Source organism: Amia ocellicauda, unplaced genomic scaffold (assembly GCF_036373705.1).
Source record: "Amia ocellicauda isolate fAmiCal2 unplaced genomic scaffold, fAmiCal2.hap1 HAP1_SCAFFOLD_146, whole genome shotgun sequence".
Taxonomy (NCBI): domain Eukaryota; kingdom Metazoa; phylum Chordata; class Actinopteri; order Amiiformes; family Amiidae; genus Amia; species Amia ocellicauda.
The window spans coordinates 19,742-44,852 of NW_027102709.1; the positions used below are offsets into that span (position 1 = coordinate 19,742).

General features: G+C 43.3%; 18 non-coding genes and 3 pseudogenes across 18 annotated transcripts; all 21 read right to left on the reverse strand.

Moving 5' to 3' along the window:
- Positions 1 to 861: 861 nt before the first annotated feature.
- Positions 862 to 980, reverse strand: LOC136722800 (5S ribosomal RNA). The gene has a single exon (XR_010806478.1). It is a non-coding gene; the product is annotated as a 5S ribosomal RNA (ribosomal RNA).
- A 1,055-nt stretch (positions 981 to 2,035) lies between these two features.
- Positions 2,036 to 2,154, reverse strand: LOC136722773 (5S ribosomal RNA). Its single transcript, XR_010806455.1, has one exon. It is a non-coding gene; the product is annotated as a 5S ribosomal RNA (ribosomal RNA).
- Positions 2,155 to 3,220: 1,066 nt separating this feature from the next.
- LOC136722725 (5S ribosomal RNA) lies at positions 3,221 to 3,339 on the reverse strand. The gene has a single exon (XR_010806411.1). It is a non-coding gene; the product is annotated as a 5S ribosomal RNA (ribosomal RNA).
- A 1,055-nt stretch (positions 3,340 to 4,394) lies between these two features.
- LOC136722801 (5S ribosomal RNA) lies at positions 4,395 to 4,513 on the reverse strand. Its single transcript, XR_010806479.1, has one exon. It is a non-coding gene; the product is annotated as a 5S ribosomal RNA (ribosomal RNA).
- A 1,055-nt stretch (positions 4,514 to 5,568) lies between these two features.
- On the reverse strand, positions 5,569 to 5,687 carry LOC136722774 (5S ribosomal RNA). The gene has a single exon (XR_010806456.1). It is a non-coding gene; the product is annotated as a 5S ribosomal RNA (ribosomal RNA).
- A 1,066-nt stretch (positions 5,688 to 6,753) lies between these two features.
- Positions 6,754 to 6,872, reverse strand: LOC136722811 (5S ribosomal RNA). The gene has a single exon (XR_010806488.1). It is a non-coding gene; the product is annotated as a 5S ribosomal RNA (ribosomal RNA).
- A 1,055-nt stretch (positions 6,873 to 7,927) lies between these two features.
- Positions 7,928 to 8,036, reverse strand: LOC136722823 (uncharacterized; annotated as a pseudogene).
- A 1,053-nt stretch (positions 8,037 to 9,089) lies between these two features.
- LOC136722870 (5S ribosomal RNA) lies at positions 9,090 to 9,208 on the reverse strand. Its single transcript, XR_010806533.1, has one exon. It is a non-coding gene; the product is annotated as a 5S ribosomal RNA (ribosomal RNA).
- A 1,055-nt stretch (positions 9,209 to 10,263) lies between these two features.
- Positions 10,264 to 10,382, reverse strand: LOC136722723 (5S ribosomal RNA). Its single transcript, XR_010806409.1, has one exon. It is a non-coding gene; the product is annotated as a 5S ribosomal RNA (ribosomal RNA).
- Positions 10,383 to 11,437: 1,055 nt separating this feature from the next.
- On the reverse strand, positions 11,438 to 11,556 carry LOC136722726 (5S ribosomal RNA). Its single transcript, XR_010806412.1, has one exon. It is a non-coding gene; the product is annotated as a 5S ribosomal RNA (ribosomal RNA).
- Positions 11,557 to 12,622: 1,066 nt separating this feature from the next.
- On the reverse strand, positions 12,623 to 12,741 carry LOC136722818 (uncharacterized; annotated as a pseudogene).
- A 1,066-nt stretch (positions 12,742 to 13,807) lies between these two features.
- On the reverse strand, positions 13,808 to 13,926 carry LOC136722727 (5S ribosomal RNA). The gene has a single exon (XR_010806413.1). It is a non-coding gene; the product is annotated as a 5S ribosomal RNA (ribosomal RNA).
- A 1,077-nt stretch (positions 13,927 to 15,003) lies between these two features.
- LOC136722760 (5S ribosomal RNA) lies at positions 15,004 to 15,122 on the reverse strand. The gene has a single exon (XR_010806443.1). It is a non-coding gene; the product is annotated as a 5S ribosomal RNA (ribosomal RNA).
- Positions 15,123 to 16,177: 1,055 nt separating this feature from the next.
- LOC136722824 (uncharacterized) lies at positions 16,178 to 16,297 on the reverse strand (annotated as a pseudogene).
- A 1,066-nt stretch (positions 16,298 to 17,363) lies between these two features.
- On the reverse strand, positions 17,364 to 17,482 carry LOC136722783 (5S ribosomal RNA). Its single transcript, XR_010806464.1, has one exon. It is a non-coding gene; the product is annotated as a 5S ribosomal RNA (ribosomal RNA).
- Positions 17,483 to 18,548: 1,066 nt separating this feature from the next.
- Positions 18,549 to 18,667, reverse strand: LOC136722840 (5S ribosomal RNA). The gene has a single exon (XR_010806506.1). It is a non-coding gene; the product is annotated as a 5S ribosomal RNA (ribosomal RNA).
- A 1,066-nt stretch (positions 18,668 to 19,733) lies between these two features.
- LOC136722758 (5S ribosomal RNA) lies at positions 19,734 to 19,852 on the reverse strand. The gene has a single exon (XR_010806441.1). It is a non-coding gene; the product is annotated as a 5S ribosomal RNA (ribosomal RNA).
- A 1,066-nt stretch (positions 19,853 to 20,918) lies between these two features.
- On the reverse strand, positions 20,919 to 21,037 carry LOC136722772 (5S ribosomal RNA). Its single transcript, XR_010806454.1, has one exon. It is a non-coding gene; the product is annotated as a 5S ribosomal RNA (ribosomal RNA).
- Positions 21,038 to 22,092: 1,055 nt separating this feature from the next.
- On the reverse strand, positions 22,093 to 22,211 carry LOC136722795 (5S ribosomal RNA). Its single transcript, XR_010806475.1, has one exon. It is a non-coding gene; the product is annotated as a 5S ribosomal RNA (ribosomal RNA).
- Positions 22,212 to 23,277: 1,066 nt separating this feature from the next.
- LOC136722817 (5S ribosomal RNA) lies at positions 23,278 to 23,396 on the reverse strand. Its single transcript, XR_010806492.1, has one exon. It is a non-coding gene; the product is annotated as a 5S ribosomal RNA (ribosomal RNA).
- A 1,055-nt stretch (positions 23,397 to 24,451) lies between these two features.
- On the reverse strand, positions 24,452 to 24,570 carry LOC136722741 (5S ribosomal RNA). The gene has a single exon (XR_010806426.1). It is a non-coding gene; the product is annotated as a 5S ribosomal RNA (ribosomal RNA).
- Between the last annotated feature and the right edge of the window lie 541 nt (positions 24,571 to 25,111).

A 25,111-nucleotide genomic window follows, 5' to 3' on the forward strand; every position in this document is an offset into this window, starting at 1 on the left:
TTACAAAACGAACACATTGTCTTGATAAAACAGCTGTAATTGAGTGCCTGACACGCCAGTCAAGCGCAATCTTGAGAAGGTGTGCATTTCAGTAAGGATTTCAATTGACATGCAGTATGAAACTGAAGGGAGGTTGCATCACTATGATGCATAACATTGCATGTATTGTATTTTCAAGTGTGTGCATTCATCCTGTTGTCATTTTGTTTTGAAAGCAGAAGAATCATTCAACAGGTTGCTGAGACAAATGTAAACCAGTAAAACATATGAAGAGAAACAAACCTTGAATATAAGTTCAGTTGTTTAAACATTTGACAAACTATGGTGAGGGGGTAAGAAAACATACAAATCCAGCAGCTCCTGTATTTCAATACACCAGAACCCAATATTATTGGCAAGTCGGGTAGTCCATCATCACAGTTCGAGGGCAGGCATCATTTCAGTAATTTCATCCCGTTGCATTCACATCCGTGCCTTGAATGAGATTGAATGTGATCTTTGCTCTCAAGTATGTTCCCAAGTTTTACACTTTCGTGCTTTGCATGAATGGGAATGGAACCGTGTGTGTTGAATGATGCTCCTTGTGAGCACTGAACTTTGTCCGGTGGAGTTCCTTTTTGTGTTGCTGTAATTGTGTCATTTCTTGATGAGAAAGATTAGGCAACATTTAGTCACTTCTAGCCATGATGCTCAATTTATTGACGAATGTACCCTAGTTACTAGGGACCGTTTACGTTGGAGAAGAAGATCTATTGTATGCCTGTGTATTTGGGGAAGTAAAATCTGAAATAATGATGAAATTGCGTGTATCCAAAGTTAAAACTCGTGATTTGTCGCCCTCTGGTGTGTAAAAGGTGCAAAAGCTTACAGCACCTGGTATTCTCAGGCGGTCAACCATCCAAGTACCGACCAGGCCTGAGCCTGCTTGGCTTCCAAGATCGGACGAGATCGGGCGTATTCAGGCTAGTATGGCCGTAAGCCAGGGAGGCTGTCCCTGACGCTCTACTTAAAGGGAAGGCAATATCCGTTTCTGCCGTTCATACTTACAGTTGAACTGTCTCTCTACTCTAAAGCCCGGGCCACACCAGCGCGCCGCAGACAGTCCCTGCCAACACGCCACGTTGTGGCAACGTTGTGCGTTAGCTGGGGTGCCACTGCAGACCGGAACTATATTTTACAAAACGAACACATTGTCTTGATAAAACAGCTGTAATTGAGTGCCTGACACGCCAGTCAAGCGCAATCTTGAGAAGGTGTGCATTTCAGTAAGGATTTCAATTGACATGCAGTATGAAACTGAAAGGAGGTTGCATCACTATGATGCATAACATTGCATGTATTGTATTTTCAAGTGTGTGCATTCATCCTGTTGTCATTTTGTTTTGAAAGCAGAAGAATCATTCAACAGGTTGCTGAGACAAATGTAAACCAGTAAAATATATGAAGAGAAACAAACCTTGAATATAAGTTCAGTTGTTTAAACATTTGACAAACTATGGTGAGGGAGTAAGAAAACACACAAATCCAGCAGCTCCTGTATTTCAATACACCAGAACCCAATATTATTGGCGAGTCGGGTAGTCCATCATCACAGTTCGAGGGCAGGCATCATTTCAGTAATTTCATCCCGTTGCATTCACATCCGTGCCTTGAATGAGATTGAATGTGATCTTTGCTCTCAAGTATGTTCCCAAGTTTTACACTTTCGTGCTTTGCATGAATGGGAATGGAACCGTGTGTGTTGAATGAGTCTCCTTGTGAGCACTGAACTTTGTGCGGTGGAGTTCCTTTTTGTGTTGCTGTAATTGTGTCATTTCTTGATGAGAAAGATTAGGCAACATTGAGTCACTTCTAGCCATGATGCTCAATTAATTTACGAATGTACCCTAGTTACTAGGGACCGTTTACGTTGGAGAACAAGATCTATTGTATGCCTGTGTATTTGGGGAAGTAAAATCTGAAATAATGATGAAATTGTGTGTATCCAAAGTTAAAACTCGTGATTTGTCGCCCTCTGGTGTGTAAAAGGTGCAGAAGCTTACAGCACCTGGTATTCCCAGGCGGTCTCCCATCCAAGTACTGACCAGACCCGAGCCTGCTTGGCTTCCGAGATCGGACGAGATCGGGCGTATTCAGGCTAGTATGGCCGTAAGCCAGGGAGGCTGTCCCTGACGCTCTACTTAAAGGGAAGGCAATATCCGTTTCTGCCGCTCATACTTGCAGTTGAACTGTCTCTCTACTCTAAAGTCCGGGACACACCAGCGCGCCGCAGACAGTCCCTGCTAACACGCCACGTTGTGGCAACGTTGTGGCAACGTTGTGCGTTAGCTGGGGTGCCACACCAGACCGGAACTATATTTTACAAAACGAACACATTGTCTTGATAATACAGCTGTAATTGAGTGCCTGACACGCCAGTCAAGCGCAATCTTGAGAAGGTGTGCATTTCAGTAAGGATTTCAATTGATATGCAGTATGAAACTGAAAGGAGGTTGCATCACTATGATGCATAACATTGCATGTATTGTATTTTCAAGTGTGTGCATTCATCCTGTTGTCATTTTGTTTTGAAAGCAGAGGAATCATTCAACAGGTTGCTGAGACAAATGTAAACCAGTAAAACATATGAAGAGAAACAAACCTTGAATATAAGTTCAGTTGTTTAAACATTTGACAAACTATAGTGAGGGGGTAAGAAAACACACAAATCCAGCAGCTCCTGTATTTCAATACACCAGAACCCAATATTATTGGCGAGTCGGGTAGTCCATCATCACAGTTCGAGGGCAGGCATCATTTCAGTAATTTCATCCCGTTGCATTCACATCCGTGCCTTGAATGAGATTGAATGTGATCTTTGCTCTCAAGTATGTTCCCAAGTTTTACACTTTCGTGCTTTGCATGAATGGGAATGGAACCGTGTGTGTTGAATGAGGCTCCTTGTGAGCACTGAACTTTGTCCGGTGGAGTTCCTTTTTGTGTTGCTGTAATTGTGTCATTTCTTGATGAGAAAGATTAGGCAACATTTAGTCACTTCTAGCCATGATGCTCAATTTAGTTACGAATGTACCCTAGTTACTAGGGACCGTTTACGTTGGAGAACAAGATCTATTGTATGCCTGTGTATTTGGGGAAGTAAAATCTGAAATAACGATGAAATTGTGTGTATCCAAAGTTAAAACTCGTGATTTGTCGCCCTCTGGTGTGTAAAAGGTGCAAAAGCTTACAGCACCTGGTATTCCCAGGCGGTCTCCCATCCAAGTACTGACCAGGCCCGAGCCTGCTTGGCTTCCGAGATCGGACGAGATCGGGCGTATTCAGGCTAGTATGGCCGTAAGCCAGGTAGGCTGTCCACGACGCTCTACTTAAAGGGAAGGCAATATCCGTTTCTGCCGTTCATACTTACAGTTGAACTGTCTCTCTACTCTAAAGCCCAGGACACACCAGCGCGCCGCAGACAGTCCCTGCTAACACGCCACGTTGTGGCAACGTTGTGCGTTAGCTGGGGTGCCACACCAGACCGGAACTATATTTTACAAAACGAACACATTGTCTTGATAAAACAGCTGTAATTGAGTGCCTGACACGCCAGTCAAGCGCAATCTTGAGAAGGTGTGCATTTCAGTAAGGATTTCAATTGACATGCAGTATGAAACTGAAGGGAGGTTGCATCACTATGATGCATAACATTGCATGTATTGTATTTTCAAGTGTGTGCATTCATCCTGTTGTCATTTTGTTTTGAAAGCAGAAGAATCATTCAACAGGTTGCTGAGACAAATGTAAACCAGTAAAACATATGAAGAGAAACAAACCTTGAATATAAGTTCAGTTGTTTAAACATTTGACAAACTATGGTGAGGGGGTAAGAAAACATACAAATCCAGCAGCTCCTGTATTTCAATACACCAGAACCCAATATTATTGGCAAGTCGGGTAGTCCATCATCACAGTTCGAGGGCAGGCATCATTTCAGTAATTTCATCCCGTTGCATTCACATCCGTGCCTTGAATGAGATTGAATGTGATCTTTGCTCTCAAGTATGTTCCCAAGTTTTACACTTTCGTGCTTTGCATGAATGGGAATGGAACCGTGTGTGTTGAATGATGCTCCTTGTGAGCACTGAACTTTGTCCGGTGGAGTTCCTTTTTGTGTTGCTGTAATTGTGTCATTTCTTGATGAGAAAGATTAGGCAACATTTAGTCACTTCTAGCCATGATGCTCAATTTATTGACGAATGTACCCTAGTTACTAGGGACCGTTTACGTTGGAGAAGAAGATCTATTGTATGCCTGTGTATTTGGGGAAGTAAAATCTGAAATAATGATGAAATTGCGTGTATCCAAAGTTAAAACTCGTGATTTGTCGCCCTCTGGTGTGTAAAAGGTGCAAAAGCTTACAGCACCTGGTATTCTCAGGCGGTCAACCATCCAAGTACCGACCAGGCCTGAGCCTGCTTGGCTTCCAAGATCGGACGAGATCGGGCGTATTCAGGCTAGTATGGCCGTAAGCCAGGGAGGCTGTCCCTGACGCTCTACTTAAAGGGAAGGCAATATCCGTTTCTGCCGTTCATACTTACAGTTGAACTGTCTCTCTACTCTAAAGCCCGGGCCACACCAGCGCGCCGCAGACAGTCCCTGCCAACACGCCACGTTGTGGCAACGTTGTGCGTTAGCTGGGGTGCCACTGCAGACCGGAACTATATTTTACAAAACGAACACATTGTCTTGATAAAACAGCTGTAATTGAGTGCCTGACACGCCAGTCAAGCGCAATCTTGAGAAGGTGTGCATTTCAGTAAGGATTTCAATTGACATGCAGTATGAAACTGAAAGGAGGTTGCATCACTATGATGCATAACATTGCATGTATTGTATTTTCAAGTGTGTGCATTCATCCTGTTGTCATTTTGTTTTGAAAGCAGAAGAATCATTCAACAGGTTGCTGAGACAAATGTAAACCAGTAAAATATATGAAGAGAAACAAACCTTGAATATAAGTTCAGTTGTTTAAACATTTGACAAACTATGGTGAGGGAGTAAGAAAACACACAAATCCAGCAGCTCCTGTATTTCAATACACCAGAACCCAATATTATTGGCGAGTCGGGTAGTCCATCATCACAGTTCGAGGGCAGGCATCATTTCAGTAATTTCATCCCGTTGCATTCACATCCGTGCCTTGAATGAGATTGAATGTGATCTTTGCTCTCAAGTATGTTCCCAAGTTTTACACTTTCGTGCTTTGCATGAATGGGAATGGAACCGTGTGTGTTGAATGAGTCTCCTTGTGAGCACTGAACTTTGTGCGGTGGAGTTCCTTTTTGTGTTGCTGTAATTGTGTCATTTCTTGATGAGAAAGATTAGGCAACATTGAGTCACTTCTAGCCATGATGCTCAATTAATTTACGAATGTACCCTAGTTACTAGGGACCGTTTACGTTGGAGAACAAGATCTATTGTATGCCTGTGTATTTGGGGAAGTAAAATCTGAAATAATGATGAAATTGTGTGTATCCAAAGTTAAAACTCGTGATTTGTCGCCCTCTGGTGTGTAAAAGGTGCAGAAGCTTACAGCACCTGGTATTCCCAGGCGGTCTCCCATCCAAGTACTGACCAGACCCGAGCCTGCTTGGCTTCCGAGATCGGACGAGATCGGGCGTATTCAGGCTAGTATGGCCGTAAGCCAGGGAGGCTGTCCCTGACGCTCTACTTAAAGGGAAGGCAATATCCGTTTCTGCCGCTCATACTTGCAGTTGAACTGTCTCTCTACTCTAAAGTCCGGGACACACCAGCGCGCCGCAGACAGTCCCTGCTAACACGCCACGTTGTGGCAACGTTGTGGCAACGTTGTGCGTTAGCTGGGGTGCCACACCAGACCGGAACTATATTTTACAAAACGAACACATTGTCTTGATAATACAGCTGTAATTGAGTGCCTGACACGCCAGTCAAGCGCAATCTTGAGAAGGTGTGCATTTCAGTAAGGATTTCAATTGATATGCAGTATGAAACTGAAAGGAGGTTGCATCACTATGATGCATAACATTGCATGTATTGTATTTTCAAGTGTGTGCATTCATCCTGTTGTCATTTTGTTTTGAAAGCAGAGGAATCATTCAACAGGTTGCTGAGACAAATGTAAACCAGTAAAACATATGAAGAGAAACAAACCTTGAATATAAGTTCAGTTGTTTAAACATTTGACAAACTATAGTGAGGGGGTAAGAAAACACACAAATCCAGCAGCTCCTGTATTTCAATACACCAGAACCCAATATTATTGGCGAGTCGGGTAGTCCATCATCACAGTTCGAGGGCAGGCATCATTTCAGTAATTTCATCCCGTTGCATTCACATCCGTGCCTTGAATGAGATTGAATGTGATCTTTGCTCTCAAGTATGTTCCCAAGTTTTACACTTTCGTGCTTTGCATGAATGGGAATGGAACCGTGTGTGTTGAATGAGGCTCCTTGTGAGCACTGAACTTTGTCCGGTGGAGTTCCTTTTTGTGTTGCTGTAATTGTGTCATTTCTCGATGAGAAAGATTAGGCAACATTTAGTCACTTCTAGCCATGATGCTCAATTTATTTACGAATGTACCCTAGTTAATAGGGACCGTTTACGTTGGAGAACAAGATCTATTGTATGCCTGTGTATTTGGGGAAGTCAAATCTGAAATAATGATGAAATTGCGTGTATCCAAAGTTAAAACTCGTGATTTGTCGCCCTCTGTTGTGTAAAAGGGGCAAAAGCTTACAGCACCTGGTATTCCCAGGCAGTGTCCCATCCAAGTACTGACCAGGCCCGAGCCTGCTTAGTTTCCGAGAACGGACGAGATCGGGCGTATTCAGGCTAGTATGGCCATAAGCCATGGAGGCTGTCCCTGACGCTCTACTTAAAGGGAAGGCAATATCCGTTTCTGCCGTTCATACTTACAGTTGAACTGTCTCTCTACTCTAAAGCCCGGGACACACCAGCGCGCCGCAGACAGTCCCTGCTAACACGCAACGTTGTGGCAACGTTGTGCGTTAGCTGGGGTGCCACACCAGACCGGAACTATATTTTACAAAACGAACACATTGTCTTGATAAAACAGCTGTAATTGAGTGCCTGACACGCCAGTCAAGCGCAATCTTGAGAAGGTGTGCATTTCAGTAAGGATTTCAATTGACATGCAGTATGAAACTGAAAGGAGGTTGCATCACTATGATGCATAACATTGCATGTATTGTATTTTCAAGTGTGTGCATTCATCCTGTTGTCATTTTGTTTTGAAAGCAGAAGAATCATTCAACAGGTTGCTGAGACAAATGTAAATCAGTAAAACATATGAAGAGAAACAAACCTTGAATATAAGTTCAGTTGTTTAAACATTTGACAAACTATGGTGAGGGGGTAAAAAAACACACAAATCCAGCAGCTCCTGTATTTCAATACACCAGAAGCCAATATTATTGGCGAGTCGGGTAGTCCATCATCACAGTTCGAGGGCAGGCATCATTTCAGTAATTTCATCCCATTGCATTCACATCCGTGCCTTGAATGAGATTGAATGTGATCTTTGTTCTCAAGTATGTACCCAAGTTTTACACTTTCGTGCTTTGCATGAATGGGAATGGAACCGTGTGTGTTGAATGATGCTCCTTGTGAGCACTGAACTTTGTCCGGTGGAGTTCCTTTTTGTGTTGCTGTAATTGTGTCATTTCTTGATGAGAAAGATTAGGCAACATTTAGTCACTTCTAGCCATGATGCTCAATTTATTTACGAATGTACGCTGTTTACTAGGGACCGTTTACGTTGGAGAACAAGATCTATTGTATGCCTGTGTATTTGGGGAAGTCAAATCTGAAATAATGATGAAATTGCGTGTATCCAAAGTTAAAACTCGTGATTTGTCGCCCTCTGGTGTGTAAAAGATGCAAAAGCTTACAGCACCTGGTATTCCCAGGTGGTCTCCCATCCAAGTACTGACCAGGCCCGAGCCTGCTTAGCTTCCGAGATCGGACGTATTCAGGCTAGTATGGCCGTAAGCCAGGGAGGCTGTCCCTGACGCACTACTTAAAGGGAAGGCAATATCCGTTTCTGCCGCTCATACTTGCAGTTGAACTGTCTCTCTACTCTAAAGTCCGGGACACACCAGCGCGCCGCAGACAGTCCCTGCTAACATGCCACGTTGTGGCAACATTGTGCGTTAGCTGGGGTGCCACACCAGACCGGAACTATATTTTACAAAACGAACACATTGTCTTGATAAAACAGCTGTAATTGAGTGCCTGACACGCCAGTCAAGCGCAATCTTGAGAAGGTGTGCATTTCAGTAAGGATTTCAATTGACATGCAGTATGAAACTGAAAGGAGGTTGCATCACTATGATGCATAACATTGCATGTATTGTATTTTCAAGTGTGTGCATTCATCCTGTTGTCATTTTGTTTAAAAAGCAGAAGAATCATTCAACAGGTTGCTGAGACAATTGTAAACCAGTAAAACATATGAAGAGAAACAAACCTTGAATATAAGTTCAGTTGTTTAAACATTTGACAAACTATGGTGAGGGGGTAAGAAAACACACAACCAGCAGCTTCTGTATTTCAATACACCAGAACCCAATTTTATTGGCGAGTCGGGTAGTCCATCATCACAGTTCGAGGGCAGGCATCATTTCAGTAATTTCATCCCGTTGCATTCACATCCGTGCCTTGAATGAGATTGAATGTGATCTTTACTCTCAAGTATATTCCCAAGTTTTACACTTTCGTGGTTTGCATGAATGGGAATGGAACCGTGTGTGTTGAATGAGGCTCCTTGTGAGCACTGAACTTTGTCCAGTGGAGTTCCTTTTTGTGTTGCTGTAATTTTGTCATTTCTTGATGAGAAAGATTAGGCAACATTTAGTCACTTCTAGCCATGATGCTCAATTTATTTATGAATGTACACTAGTTACTAGGGACCGTTGACGTTGGAGAACAAGATCTATTGTATGCCTGTGTATTTGGGGAAGTAAAATCTGAAATAATGATGAAATTGCGTGTATCCAAAGTTAAATCTCGTGATTTGTCGCCCTCTGTTGTGTAAAAGGTGCAAAAGCTTACAGCACCTGGTATTCCCAGGCGGTCTCCCATTCAAGTACTGACCAGGCCCGAGCCTGCTTAGCTTCCGAGATCGGACGAGATCGGGCGTATTCAGGCTAGTATGGCCGTAAGCCAGGGAGGCTGTCCCTGACGCTCTACTTAAAGGGAAGGCAATATCCGTTTCTGCCGTTCATACTTACAGTTGAACTATCTCTCTACTCTAAAGCCCGGGACACACCAGCGCGCCGCAGACAGTCCCTGCTAACATGCCACGTTGTGGCAACGTTGTGCGTTAGCTGGGGTGCCACACCAGACCGGAACTATATTTTACAAAACGAACACATTGTCTTGATAATACAGCTGTAATTGAGTGCCTGACACGCCAGTCAAGCGCAATCTTGAGAACGTGTGCATTTCAGTAAGGATTTCAATTGACATGCAGTGTGAAACTGAAAGGAGGTTGCATCACTATGATGCATAACATTGCATGTATTGTATTTTCAAGTGTGTGCATTCATCCTGTTGTTATTTTGTTTTGAAAGCAGACGAATCATTCAACAGGTTGCTGAGACAAATATAAACCAGTAAAACATATGAAGAGAAACAAACCTTGAATATAAGTTCAGTTGTTTAAACATTTGACAAACTATGGTGAGGGGGTAAGAAAACACACAAATCCAGCAGCTCCTGTATTTCAATACACCAGAACCCAATATTATTGGCGAGTCGGGTAGTCCATCATCACAGTTCGAGGGCAGGCATCATTTCAGTAATTTCATCCCGTTGCATTCACATCCGTGCCTTGAATGAGATTGAATGTGATCTTTGCTCTCAAGTATGTTCCCAAGTTTTACACTTTCGTGCTTTGCATGAATGGGAATGGAACCGTGTGTGTTGAATGAGGCTCCTTGTGAGCACTGAACTTTGACCAGTGGAGTTCCTTTTTGTGTTGCTGTAATTGTGTCATTTCTTGATGAGAAAGATTAGGCAACATTTAGTCAATTCTAGCCATGATGCTCAATTTATTTACGAATGTACCCTAGTTACTAGGGACCGTTTACGTTGGAGAACAAGATCTATTGTATGCCTGTGTATTTGGGGAAGTCAAATCTGAAATAATGATGAAATTGCGTGTATCCAAAGTTAAAACTCGTGATTTGTCGCCCTCTGGTGTGTAAAAGATGCAAAAGCTTACAGCACCTGGTATTCCCAGGCGGTCTCCCATCCAAGTACTGATCAGGCCCAAGCCTGCTTAGCTTCCGAGATCGGACGAGATCGGGCGTATTCAGGCTAGTATGGCCGTAAGCCAGGGAGGCTATCCCTGACGCTCTACTTAAAGGGAAGGCAATATCCGTTTCTGCCGCTCATACTTGCAGTTGAACTGTCTCTCTACTCTAAAGTCCGGGACACACCAGCGCGCCGCAGACAGTCCCTGCTAACACGAAACGTTGTGGCAACGTTGTGCGTTAGCTGGGGTGCCACACCAGACCGGAACTATATTTTACAAAACGAACACATTGTCTTGATAAAACAGCTGTAATTGAGTGCCTGACACGCCAGTCAAGCGCAATCTTGAGAAGGTGTGCATTTCAGAAAGGATTTCAATTGACATGCAGTATGAAACTGAAAGGAGGTTGCATCACTATGATGCATAACATTGCATGTATTGTATTTTCAAGTGTGTGCATTCATCCTGTTGTCATTTTGTTTTGAAAGCAGAAGAATCATTCAACAGGTTGCTGAGACAAATGTAAACCAGTAAAACATATGAAGAGAAACAAACCTTGAATATAAGTTCAGTTGTTTAAACATTTGACAAACTATGGTGAGGGGGTAAGAAAACACACAAATTCAGCAGCTCCTGTATTTCAATACACCAGAACCCAATATTATTGGCGAGTCGGGTAGTCCATCATCACAGTTCGAGGGCAGGCATCATTTCAGTAATTTCATCCCGTTGCATTCACATCCGTGCCTTGAATGAGATTGAATGTGATCTTTGCTCTCAAGTATGTTCCCAAGTTTTACACTTTCGTGCTTTGCATGAATGGGAATGGAACCGTGTGTGTTGAATGAGGCTCCTTGTGAGCACTGAACTTTGTCCGGTGGAGTTCCTTTTTGTGTTGCTGTAATTGTGTCATTTCTCGATGAGAAAGATTAGGCAACATTTAGTCACTTCTAGCCATGATGCTCAATTTATTTACGAATGTACCCTAGTTACTAGGGACCGTTTACGTTGGAGAACAAGATCTATTGTATGCCTGTGTATTTGGGGAAGTCAAATCTGAAATAATGATGAAATTGCGTGTATCCAAAGTTAAAACTCGTGATTTGTCGCCCTCTGGTGTGTAAAAGATGCAAAAGCTTACAGCACCTGGTATTCCCAGGCGGTCTCCCATCCAAGTACTGACCAGGCCCGAGCCTGCTTGGCTTCCGAGATCGGACGAGATCGGGCGTATTCAGGCTAGTATGGCCGTAAGCCAGGGAGGCTGTCCCTGACGCTCTACTTAAAGGGAAGGCAATATCCGTTTCTGCCGTTCATACTTACAGTTGAACTGTCTCTCTACTCTAAAGCCCGGGACACACCAGCGCGCCGCAGACAGTCCCTGCTAACACGTCACGTTGTGGCAACATTGTGGCAACGTTGTGCGTTAGCTGGGGTGCCACACCAGACCGGAACTATGTATTACAAAACGAACACATTGTCTTGATAAAACAGCTGTAATTGAGTGCCTGACACGCCAGTCAAGCGCAATTTTGAGAAGGTGTGCATTTCAGTAAGGATTTCAATTGACATGCAGTATGAAACTGAAAGGAGGTTGCATCACTATGATGCATAACATTGCATGTATTGTATTTTCAAGTGTGTGCATTCATCCTGTTGTCATTTTGTTTTGAAAGCAGAAGAATCATTCAACAGGTTGCTGAGACAAATGTAAACCAGTAAAACATATGAAGAGAAACAAACCTTGAATATAAGTTCAGTTGTTTAAACATTTGACAAACTATGGTGAGGGGGTAAGAAAACACACAAATCCAGCAGCTCCTGTATTTCAATACACCAGAACCCAATATTATTGGCGAGTCGGGTAGTCCATCATCACAGTTCGAGGGCAGGCATCATTTCAGTAATTTCATCCCGTTGCATTCACATCCGTGCCTTGAATGAGATTGAATGTGATCTTTGCTCTCAAGTATGTTCCCAAGTTTTACACTTTCGTGCTTTGCATGAATGGGAATGGAACCGTGTGTGTTGAATGAGGCTCCTTGTGAGCACTGAACATTGTCCAGTGGAGTTCCTTTTTGTGTTGCTGTAATTGTGTCATTTCTCGATGAGAAAGATTAGGCAACATTTAGTCACTTCTAGCCATGATGCTCAATTTATTTACGAATGTACCCTAGTTACTAGGGACCGTTTACGTTGGAGAACAAGATCTATTGTATGACTGTGTATTTGGGGAAGTCAAATCTGAAATAATGATGAAATTGCGTGTATCCAAAGTTAAAACTCGTGATTTGTCGCCCTCTGGTGTGTAAAAGATGCAAAAGATTACAGCACCTGGTATTCCCAGGCGGTCTCCCATCCAAGTACTGACCAGGAACGAGCCTGCTTAGCTTCCAAGATCGGACGAGATCGGGCGTATTCAGGCTAGTATTGCCGTAAGCCAGGAAGGCTGTCCCTGACGCTCTACTTAAAGGGAAGGCAATATCCGTTTCTGCCGTTCATACTTACAGTTGAACTGTCTCTCTACTCTAAAGCCCGGGACACACCAGCGCGCCGCAGACAGTCCCTGCTAACACGCCACGTTGTGGCAACATTGTGGCAACGTTGTGCGTTAGCTGGGGTGCCACACCAGACCGGAACTATATATTACAAAACGAACACATTCTCTTGATAAAACAGCAGTAATTGAGTGCCTGACACGCCAGTCAAGCGCAATCTTGAGAAGGTGTGCATTTCAGTAAGGATTTCAAATGACATGCAGTATGAAACTGAAAGGAGGTTGCATCACTATGATGCATAACATTGCATGTATTGTATTTTCAAGTGTGTGCATTCATCCTGTTGTCATTTTGCTTTGAAAGCAGAAGAATCATTCAACAGGTTGCTGAGACAAATGTAAACCAGTAAAACATATGAAGAGAAACAAACCTTGAATATAAGTTCAGTTGTTTAAACATTTGACAAACTATGGTGAGGGGGTAAGAAAACACACAAATCCAGCAGCTCCTGTATTTCAATACACCAGAACCCAATATTATTGGCGAGTCGGGTAGTCCATCATCACAGTTCGAGGGCAGGCATCATTTCAGTAATTTCATCCCGTTGCATTCACATCCGTGCCTTGAATGAGATTGAATGTGATCTTTGCTCTCAAGTATGTTCCCAAGTTTTACACTTTCGTGCTTTGCATGAATGGGAATGGAACCGTGTGTGTTGAATGAGGCTCCTTGTGAGCACTGAACTTTGTCCGGTGGAGTTCCTTTTTGTGTTGCTGTAATTGTGTCATTTCTCGATGAGAAAGATTAGGCAACATTTAGTCACTTCTAGCCATGATGCTCAATTTATGTACGAATGTACCCTAGTTACTAGGGACCGTTTACGTTGGAGAACAAGATCTATTGTATGCCTGTGTATTTGGGGAAGTCAAATCTGAAATAATTATGAAATTGCGTGTATCCAAAGTTAAAACTCGTGATTTGTCGCCCTCTGGTGTGTAAAAGATGCAAAAGCTTACAGCACCTGGTATTCCCAGGCGGTCTCCCATCCAAGTACTGACCAGGCCCGAGCCTGCTTGGCTTCCGAGATCGGACGAGATCGGGCGTATTCAGGCTAGTATGGCCGTAAGCCAGGGAGGCTGTCCCTGACGCTCTACTTAAAGGGAAGGCAATATCCGTTTCTGCCGTTCATACTTACAGTTGAACTGTCTCTCTACTCTAAAGCCCGGGACACACCAGCGCGCCGCAGCCAGTCCCTGCTAACACGCCACGTTGTGGCAACATTGTGGCAACATTGTGGCAACGTTGTGCGTTAGCTGGGGTGCCACACCAGACCGGAACTATATATTACAAAACGAACACATTGTCTTGATAAAACAGCTGTAATTGAGTGCCTGACACGCCAGTCAAGCGCAATCTTGAGAAGGTGTGCATTTCAGTAAGGATTTCAATTGACATGCAGTATGAAACTGAAAGGAGGTTGCATCACTATGATGCATAACATTGCATGTATTGTATTTTCAAGTGTGTGCATTCATCCTGTTGTCATTTTGTTTTGAAAGCAGAAGAATCATTCAACAGGTTGCTGAGACAAATGTAAACCAGTAAAACATATGAAGAGAAACAAACCTTGAATATAAGTTCAGTTGTTTAAACATTTGACAAACTATGGTGAGGGGGTAAGAAAACACACAAATCCAGCAGCTCCTGTATTTCAATACACCAGAACCCAATATTATTGGCGAGTCGGGTAGTCCATCATCACAGTTCGAGGGCAGGCATCATTTCAGTAATTTCATCCCGTTGCATTCACATCCGTGCCTTGAATGAGATTGAATGTGATCTTTGCTCTCAAGTATGTTCCCAAGTTTTACACTTTCGTGCTTTGCATGAATGGGAATGGAACCGTGTGTGTTGAATGAGGCTCCTTGTGAGCACTGAACTTTGTCCGGTGGAGTTCCTTTTTGTGTTGCTGTAAATGTGTCATTTCTCGATGAGAAAGATTAGGCAACATTTAGTCACTTCTAGCCATGATGCTCAATTTATTTACGAATGTACCCTAGTTACTAGGGACCGTTTACGTTGGAGAACAAGATCTATTGTATGCCTGTGTATTTGGGGAAGTCAAATCTGAAATAATGATGAAATTGCGTGTATCCAAAGTTAAAACTCGTGATTTGTCGCCCTCTGGTGTGTAAAAGATGCAAAAGCTTACAGCACCTGGTATTCCCAGACGGTCTCCCATCCAAGTACTGACCAGGCCCGAGCCTGCTTAGCTTCCGAGATCGGACAAGATCGGGCGTATTCAGGCTAGTATGGCCGTAAGCCAGGGAGGTTGTCCCTGACGCTCTACTTAAAGGGAAGGCAATATCCGTTTCTGCCGCTCATACTTGCAGTTGAACTGTCTCTCTATTCTAAAGTCCGGGACACACCAGCGCGCCGCAGATAGTCCCTGCTAACACGCCACGTTGTGGCAACGTTATGCGTTAGCTGGGGTGCCACACCAGACCGGAACTATATTTTACAAAACGAACACATTGTCTTGATAATACAGCTGTAATTGAGTGCCTGACACGCCAGTCAAGCGCAATCTTGAGAAGGTGTGCATTTCAGTAAGGATTTCAATTGACATGCAGTATGAAACTGAAAGGAGGTTGCATCACTATGATGCATAACATTGCATGTATTGTATTTTCAAGTGTGTGCATTCATCCTGTTGTCATTTTGTTTTGAAAGCAGAAGAATCATTTAACAGGTTGCTGAGACAAATGTAAACCAGTAAAACATATGAAGAGAAACAAACCTTGAATATAAGTTCAGTTGTTTAAACATTTGACAAACTATGGTGAGGGGGTAAGAAAACACACAAATCCAGCAGCTCCTGTATTTCAATACACCAGAACCCAATATTATTGGCGAGTCGGTTAGTCCATCATCACAGTTCGAGGGCAGGCATCATTTCAGTAATTTCATCCCGTTGCATTCACATCCGTGCCTTGAATGAGATTGAATGTGATCTTTGCTCTCAAGTATGTTCCCAAGTTTTACACTTTCGTGCTTTGCATGAATGGGAATGGAACCGTGTGTGTTGAATGAGGCTCCTTGTGAGCACTGAACTTTGTCCGGTGGAGTTCCTTTTTGTGTTGCTGTAATTGTGTCATTTCTCGATGAAAAAGATTAGGCAACATTTAGTCACTTCTAGCCATGATGCTCAATTTATTTACGAATGTACCCTAGTTACTAGGGACCGTTTACGGTGGAGAACAAGATCTATTGTATGCCTGTGTATTTGGGGAAGTAAAATCTGAAATAATGATGAAATTGTGTGTATCCAAAGTTAAAACTCGTGATTTGTCGCCCTCTGGTGTGTAAAAGGTGCAAAAGCTTACAGCACCTGCTATTCCCAGGCGGTCTCCCATCCAAGTACTGACCAGGCCCGAGCCTGCTTGGCTTCAGAGATCGGACGAGATCGGGCGTATTCAGGCTAGTATTTTCCGTAAGCCAGGGAGGTTGTCCCTGACGCTCTACTTAAAGGGAAGGCAATATCCGTTTCTGCCGTTCATACTTACAGTTGAACTGTCTCTCTACTCTAAAGCCCGGGACACACCAGCGCGCCGCAGACAGTCCCTGCTAACACGCCACGTTGTGGAAACGTTGTGGCAACGTTGTGCGTTAGCTGGGGTGCCACACCAGACCGGAACTATATTTTACAAAACGAACACATTGTCTTGATAAAACAGCTGTAATTGAGTGCCTGACTTGCCAGTCAAGCGCAATCTTGAGATGGTGTGCATTTCAGTAAGGATTTCAATTGACATGCAGTATGAAACTGAAAGGAGGTTGCATCACTATGATGCATAACATTGCATGTATTGTATTTTCAAGTGTGTGCATTCATCCTGTTGTCATTTTGTTATGAAAGCACAAGAATCATTCAACAGGTTGCTGAGACAAATGTAAACCAGTAAAACATATGAAGAGAAACAAACCTTGAATATAAGTTCAGTTGTTTAAACATTTGACAAACTATGGTGAGGGGGTAAGAAAACACACAAATCCAGCAGCTCCTGTATTTCAATACACCGGAACCCAATATTATTGGCGAGTCGGGTAGTCCATCATCACAGTTCAAGGGCAGGCATCATTTCAGTAATTTCATCCCGTTGCATTCACATCCGTGCCTTGAATGAGATTGAATGTGATCTTTGCTCTCAAGTATGTTCCCAAGTTTTACACTTTCGTGCTTTGCATGAATGGGAATGGAACCGTGTGTGTTGAATGAGGCTCCTTGTGAGCACTGAACTTTGTCCGGTGGAGTTCCTTTTTGTGTTGCTGTAATTGTGTCATTTCTCGATGAGAAAGATTAGGCAACATTTAGTCACTTCTAGCCATGATGCTCAATTTATTTACGAATGTACCATAGTTACTAGGGACCGTTTACGTTGGAGAACAAGATCTATTGTATGCCTGTGTATTTGGGGAAGTCAAATCTGAAATAATGATGAAATTGCGTGTATCCAAAGTTAAAACTCGTGATTTGTCGCCCTCTGGTGTGTAAAAGATGCAAAAGCTTACAGCACCTGGTATTCCCAGGCGGTCTCCCATCCAAGTACTGACCAGGCCCGAGCCTGCTTAGCTTCCGAGATCGGACGAGATCGGGCGTATTCAGGCTAGTATGGCCGTAAGCCAGGGAGGCTGTCCCTGACGCTCTACTTATAGGGAAGGCAATATCCGATTCTGCCGTTCATACTTACAGTTGAACTGTCTCTCTACTCTAAAGCCCGGGACACACCAGCGCGCCGCAGACAGTCCCTGCTAACACGCCACGTTGTGGCAACATTGTGGCAACGTTGTGCGTTAGCTGGGGTGCCACACCAGACCGGAACTATATATTACAAAACGAACACATTGTCTTGATAAAACAGCTGTAATTGAGTGCCTGACACGCCAGTCAAGCGCAATCTTGAGAAGGTGTGCATTTCAGTAAGGATTTTAATTGACATGCTGTATGAAACTGAAAGGAGGTTGCATCACTATGATGCATAACATTGCATGTATTGTATTTTCAAGTGTGTGCATTCATCCTGTTGTCATTTTGTTTTGAAAGCAGAAGAATCATTCAACAGGTTGCTGAGACAAATGTAAACCAGTAAAACATATGAAGAGAAACAAACCTTGAATATAAGTTCAGTTGTTTAAACATTTGACAAACTATGGTGAGGGAATAAGAAAACACACAAATCCAGCAGCTCCTGTATTTCAATACACCAGAACCCAATATTATTGGCGAGTCGGGTAGTCCATCATCACAGTTCGAGGGCAGGCATCATTTCAGTAATTTCATCCCGTTGCATTCACATCCGTGCCTTGAATGAGATTGAATGTGATCTTTGCTCTCAAGTATGTTCCCAAGTTTTACACTTTCGTGCTTTGCATGAATGGGAATGGAACCGTGTGTGTTGAATGAGGCTCCTTGTGAGCACTGAACTTTGTCCGGTGGAGTTCCTTTTTGTGTTGCTGTAAATGTGTCATTTCTCGATGAGAAAGATTAGGCAACATTTAGTCACTTCTAGCCATGATGCTCAATTTATTTACGAATGTACCCTAGTTACTAGGGACCGTTTACGTTGGAGAACAAGATCTATTGTATGCCTGTGTATTTGGGGAAGTCAAATCTGAAATAATGATGAAATTGCGTGTATCCAAAGTTAAAACTCGTGATTTGTCGCCCTCTGGTGTGTAAAAGATGCAAAAGCTTACAGCACCTGGTATTCCCAGGCGGTCTCCCATCCAAGTACTGACCAGGCCTGAGCCTGCTTAGCTTCCGAGATCGGACGAGATCGGGCGTATTCAGGCTAGTATGGCCGTAAGCCAGGGAGGTTGTCCCTGACGCTCTACTTAAAGGGAAGGCAATATCCGTTTCTGCCGCTCATACTTGCAGTTGAACTGTCTCTCTATTCTAAAGTCCGGGACACACCAGCGCGCCGCAGATAGTCCCTGCTAACACGCCACGTTGTGGCAACGTTGTGCGTTAGCTGGGGTGCCACACCAGACCGGAACTATATTTTACAAAACGAACACATTGTCTTGATAATACAGCTGTAATTGAGTGCCTGACACGCCAGTCAAGCGCAATCTTGAGAAGGTGTGCATTTCAGTAAGGATTTCAATTGACATGCAGTATGAAACTGAAAGGAGGTTGCATCACTATGATGCATAACATTGCATGTATTGTATTTTCAAGTGTGTGCATTCATCCTGTTGTCATTTGTTTTTGAAAGCAGAAGAATCATTCAACAGGTTGCTGAGACAAATGTAAACCAGTAAAACATATGAAGAGAAACAAACCTTGAATATAAGTTCAGTTGTTTAAACATTTGACAAACTATGGTGAGGGGGTAAGAAAACACACAAATCCAGCAGCTCCTGTATTTCAATACACCAGAACCCAATATTATTGGCGAGTCGGGTAGTCCATCATCACAGTTCGAGGGCAGGCATCATTTCAGTAATTTCATCCCGTTGCATTCACATCCGTGCCTTGAATGAGATTGAATGTGATCTTTGCTCTCAAGTATGTTCTCAAGTATGTTCCCAAGTTTTACACTTTCGTGCTTTGCATGAATGGGAATGGAACCGTGTGTGTTGAATGATGCTCCTTGTGAGCACTGAACTTTGTCCGGTGGAGTTCCTTTTTTGTTGCTGTAATTGTGTCATTTCATGATGAGAAAGATTAGGCAACATTTAGTCACTTCTAGCCATGATGCTCAATTTATTGACGAATGTACCCTATTTACTAGGGACCGTTTACGTTGGAGAACAAGATCTATTGTATGCCTGTGTATTTGGGGAAGTAAAATCTGAAATAATGATGAAATTGCGTGTATCCAAAGTTAAAACTCGTGATTTGTCGCCCTCTGGTGTGTAAAAGGTGCAAAAGCTTACAGCACCTGGTATTCCCAGGCGGTCGCCCATCCAAGTACTAACCAGGCCCGAGTCTGCTTGGCTTCCGAGATCGGACGAGATCGGGCGTATTCAGGCTAGTATGGCCGTAAGCCAGGGAGGCTGTCCCTGACGCTCTACTTAAAGGGAAGGCAATATCCGTTTCTGCCGTTCATACTTACAGTTGAACTGTCTCTCTACTCTAAAGCCCGGGACACACCAGCGCGCCGCAGACAGTCCCTTCTTACACGCCACGTTGTGGCAACGTTGTGGCAACGTTGTGCGTTAGCTGGGGTGTCACACCAGACCGGAACTATATTTTACAAAACGAACACATTGTCTTGATAAAACAGCTGTAATTGAGTGCCTGACACGCCAGTCAAGCGCAATCTTGAGAAGGTGTGCATTTCAGTAAGGATTTCAATTGACATGCAGTATGAAACTGAAAGGAGGTTGCATCACTATGATGCATAACATTGCATGTAGTGTATTTTCAAGTGTGTGCATTCATCCTTTTGTCATTTTGTTTTGAAAGCAGAAGAATCATTCAACAGGTTGCTGAGACAAATGTAAACCAGTAAAACATATGAAGAGAAACAAACCTTGAATATAAGTTCAGTTGTTTAAACATTTGACAAACTATGGTGAGGGGTTAAGAAAACACACAAATCCAGCAGCTCCTGTATTTCAATACACCAGAACCCAATATTATTGGCGAGTCGGGTAGTCCATCATCACAGTTCGAGGGCAGGCATCATTTCAGTAATTTCATCCCGTTGCATTCACATCCGTGCCTTGAATGAGATTGAATGTGATCTTTGCTCTCAAGTATGTTCCCAAGTTTTACACTTTCGTGCTTTGCATGAATGGGAATGGAACCGTGTGTGTTGAATGAGGCTCCTTGTGAGCACTGAACTTTGTCCGGTGGAGTTCCTTTTTGTGTTGCTGTAATTGTGTCATTTCTCGATGAGAAAGATTAGGCAACATTTAGTCACTTCTAGCCATGATGCTCAATTTATTTATGAATATACCCTAGTTACTAGGGACCGTTTACGTTGGAGAACAAGATCTATTGTATGCCTGTGTATTTGGGGAAGTCAAATCTGAAATAATGATGAAATTGCGTGTATCCAAAGTTAAAACTCGTGATTTGTCGCCCTCTGTTGTGTAAAAGATGCAGAAGCTTACAGCACCTGGTATTCCCAGGCGGTCTCCCATCCAAGTACTGTCCAGGCCTGAGCCTGCTTAGCTTCCGAGATCGGACGAGATCGTGCGTATTCAGACTAGTATGGCCGTAAGCCAGGGAGGGTGTCCCTGACGCTCTACTTAAAGGGAAGGCAATATCCGTTTCTGCCGCTCATACTTGCAGTTGAACTGTCTCTCTACTCTAAAGTCCGGGACACACCAGCGCGCCGCAGACAGTCCCTGCTAACACGAAACGTTGTGGCAACGTTGTGCGTTAGCTGGGGTGCCACACCAGACCGGAACTATATTTTACAAAACGAACACATTGTCTTGATAAAACAGCTGTAATTGAGTGCCTGACACGCCAGTCAAGCGCAATCTTGAGAAGGTGTGCATTTCAGTAAGGATTTCAATTGACATGCAGTATGAAACTGAAAGGAGGTTGCATCACTATGATGCATAACATTGCATGTAGTGTATTTTCAAGTGTGTGCATTCATCCTGTTGTCATTTTGTTTTGAAAGCAGAAGAATCATTCAACAGGTTGCTGAGACAAATGTAAACCAGTAAAACATATGAAGAGAAACAAACCTTGAATATAAGTTCAGTTGTTTAAACATTTGACAAACTATGGTGAGGGGGTAAGAAAACACACAAATCCAGCAGCTCCTGTATTTCAATACACCAGAACCCAATATTATTGGCGAGTCGGGTAGTCCATCATCACAGTTCGAGGGCAGGCATCATTTCAGTAATTTCATCCCGTTGCATTCACATCCGTGCCTTGAATGAGATTGAATGTGATCTTTGCTCTCAAGTATGTTCCCAAGTTTTACACTTTCGTGCTTTGCATGAATGGGAATGGAACCGTGTGTGTTGAATGAGGTTCCTTGTGAGCACTGAACTTTGTCCGGTGGAGTTCCTTTTTGTGTTGCTGTAATTGTGTCATTTCTCGATGAGAAAGATTAGGCAACATTTAGTCACTTCTAGCCATGATGCTCAATTTATTTACGAATGTACCCTAGTTACTAGGGACCGTTTACGTTGGAGAACAAGATCTATTGTATGCCTGTGTATTTGGGGAAGTCAAATCTGAAATAATGATGAAATTGCGTGTATCCAAAGTTAAAACTCGTGATTTGTCGCCCTCTGGTGTGTAAAAGATGCAAAAGCTTACAGCACCTGGTATTCCCAGGCGGTCTCCCATCCAAGTACTGACCAGGCCCGAGCCTGCTTAGCTTCCGAGATCGGACGAGATCGGGCGTATTCAGGCTAGTATGGCCGTAAGCCAGGAAGTCTGTCCCTGACGCTCTACTTAAAGGGAAGGCAATATCCGTTTCTGCCGCTCATACTTACAGTTGAACTGTCTCTCTACTCTAAAGCCCGGGACACACCAGCGCGCCGCAGACAGTCCCTGCTAACACGCCACGTTGTGGCAACGTTGTGGCAACGTTGTGCGTTAGCTGGGGTGCCACACCAGACCGGAACTATATTTTACAAAACGAACACATTGTCTTGATAAAACAGCTGTAATTGAGTGCCTGACACGCCAGTCAAGCGCAATCTTGAGAAGGTGTGCATTTCAGTAAGGATTTCAATTGACATGCAGTATGAAACTGAAAGGAGGTTGCATCACTATGATGCATAACATTGCATGTAGTGTATTTTCAAGTGTGTGCATTCATCCTGTTGTCATTTTGTTTTGAAAGCAGATGAATCATTCAACAGGTTGCTGAGACAAATGTAAACCAGTAAAACATATGAAGAGAAACAAACCTTGAATATAAGTTCAGTTGTTTAAACATTTGACAAACTATGGTGAGGGGGTAAGAAAACACACAAATCCAGCAGCTCCTGTATTTCAATACACCAGAACCCAATATTATTGGCGAGTCGGGTAGTCCATCATCACAGTTCGAGGGCAGGCATCATTTCAGTAATTTCATCCCGTTGCATTCACATCCGTGCCTTGAATGAGATTGAATGTGATCTTTGCTCTCAAGTATGTTCCCAAGTTTTACACTTTCGTGCTTTGCATGAATGGGAATGGAACCGAGTGTGTTGAATGAGGCTCCTTGTGAGCACTGAATTTTGTCCGGTGGAGTTCCTTTTTGTGTTGCTGTAATTGTGTCATTTCTTGATGAGAAAGATTAGGCAACATTTAGTCACTTCTAGCCATGATGCTCAATTTATTTACGAATGTACGCTAGTTACTAGGGACCGTTTACGTTGGAGAACAAGATCTATTTTATGCCTGTGTATTTGGGGAAGTAAAATCTGAAATAATGATGAAATTGTGTGTATCCAAAGTTAAAACTCGTGATTTGTCGCCCTCTGGTGTGTAAAAGGTGCAAGAGGTTACAGCACCTGGTATTCCCAGGCGGTCTCCCATCCAAGTACTGACCAGGCCCGAGCCTGCTTGGCTTCCGAGATCGGACGAGATCGGGCATATTCAGGATAGTATGGCCGTAAGTCAGGGAGGCTGTCCCTGACGCTCTACTTAAAGGGAAGGAAATATCCGTTTCTGCCGTTCATACTTGCAGTTGAACTGTCTCTCTACTCTAAAGCCCGGGACACAGCAGCGCGCCGCAGACAGTCCCTGCTAACACGCCACGTTGTGGCAACATTGTGCGTTAGCTGGGGTGCCACACCAGACCGGAACTATATTTTACAAAACGAACACATTGTCTTGATAATACAGCTGTAATTGAGTGCCTGACACGCCAGTCAAGCGCAATCTTGAGAAGGTGTGCATTTCAGTAAGGATTTCAATTGACATGCAGTATGAAACTGAAAGGAGGTTGCATCACTATGATGCATAACATTGCATGTATTGTATTTTCAAGTGTGTGCATTCATCCTGTTGTCATTTTGTTTTGAAAGCAGAAGAATCATTCAACAGGTTGCTGAGACAAATGTAAACCAGTAAAACATATGAAGAGAAACAAACCTTGAATATAAGTTCAGTTGTTTAAACATTTGACAAACTATGTTGAGGGGGTAAGAAAACACACAAATCCAGCAGCTCCTGTATTTCAATACACCAGAACCCAATATTATTGGCGAGTCGGGTAGTCCATCATCACAGTTCGAGGGCAGGCATCATTTCAGTAATTTCATCCCGTTGCATTCACATCCGTGCCTTGAATGAGATTGAATGTGATCTTTGCTCTCAAGTATGTTCCCAAGTTTTACACTTTCGTACTTTGCATGAATGGGAATGGAACCGTGTGTGTTGAATGAGGCTCCTTGTGAGCACTGAACTTTGTCCGGTGGAGTTCCTTTTTGTGTTGCTGTAATTGTGTCATTTCTCGATGAGAAAGATTAGGCAACATTTAGTCAATTCTAGCCATGATGCTCAATTTATTTACGAATGTACCCTAGTTACTAGGGACCGTTTACGTTGGAGAACAAGATCTATTGTATGCCTGTGTATTTGGGGAAATCAAATCTGAAATAATGATGAAATTGCGTGTATCCAAAGTTAAAACTCGTGATTTGTCGCCCTCTGGTGTGTAAAAGATGCAAAAGCTTACAGCACCTGGTATTCCCAGGCAGTCTCCCATCCAAGTACTGACCAGGCCCGAGCCTGCTTAGCTTCCGAGATCGGACGAGATCGGGCGTATTCAGGCTAGTATGGCCGTAAGCCAGGGAGGCTGTCCCTGACACTCTACTCAAAGGGAAGGCAATATCCGTTTCTGCCGTTCATACTTACAGTTGAACTGTCTCTCTACTCTAAAGCCCGGGACACACCAGCGCGCCGCAGACAGTCCCTGCTAACATGCCACGTTGTGGCAACGTTGTGCGTTAGCTGGGGTGCCACACCAGACCGGAACTATATTTTACAAAACGAACACATTTGTCTTGATAAAACAGCTGTAATTGAGTGCCTGACACGCCAGTCAAGCGCAATCTTGAGAAGGTGTGCATTTCAGTAAGGATTTCAATTGACATGCAGTATGAAACTGAAAGGAGGTTGCATCACTATGATGCATAACATTGCATGTATTGTATTTTCAAGTGTGTGCATTCATCCTGTTGTCATTTTGTTTTGAAAGCAGAAGAATCATTCAACAGGTTGCTGAGACAAATGTAAACCAGTAAAACATATGAAGAGAAACAAACCTTGAATATAAGTTCAGTTGTTTAAACATTTGACAAACTATGGTGAGGGGGTAAGAAAACACAC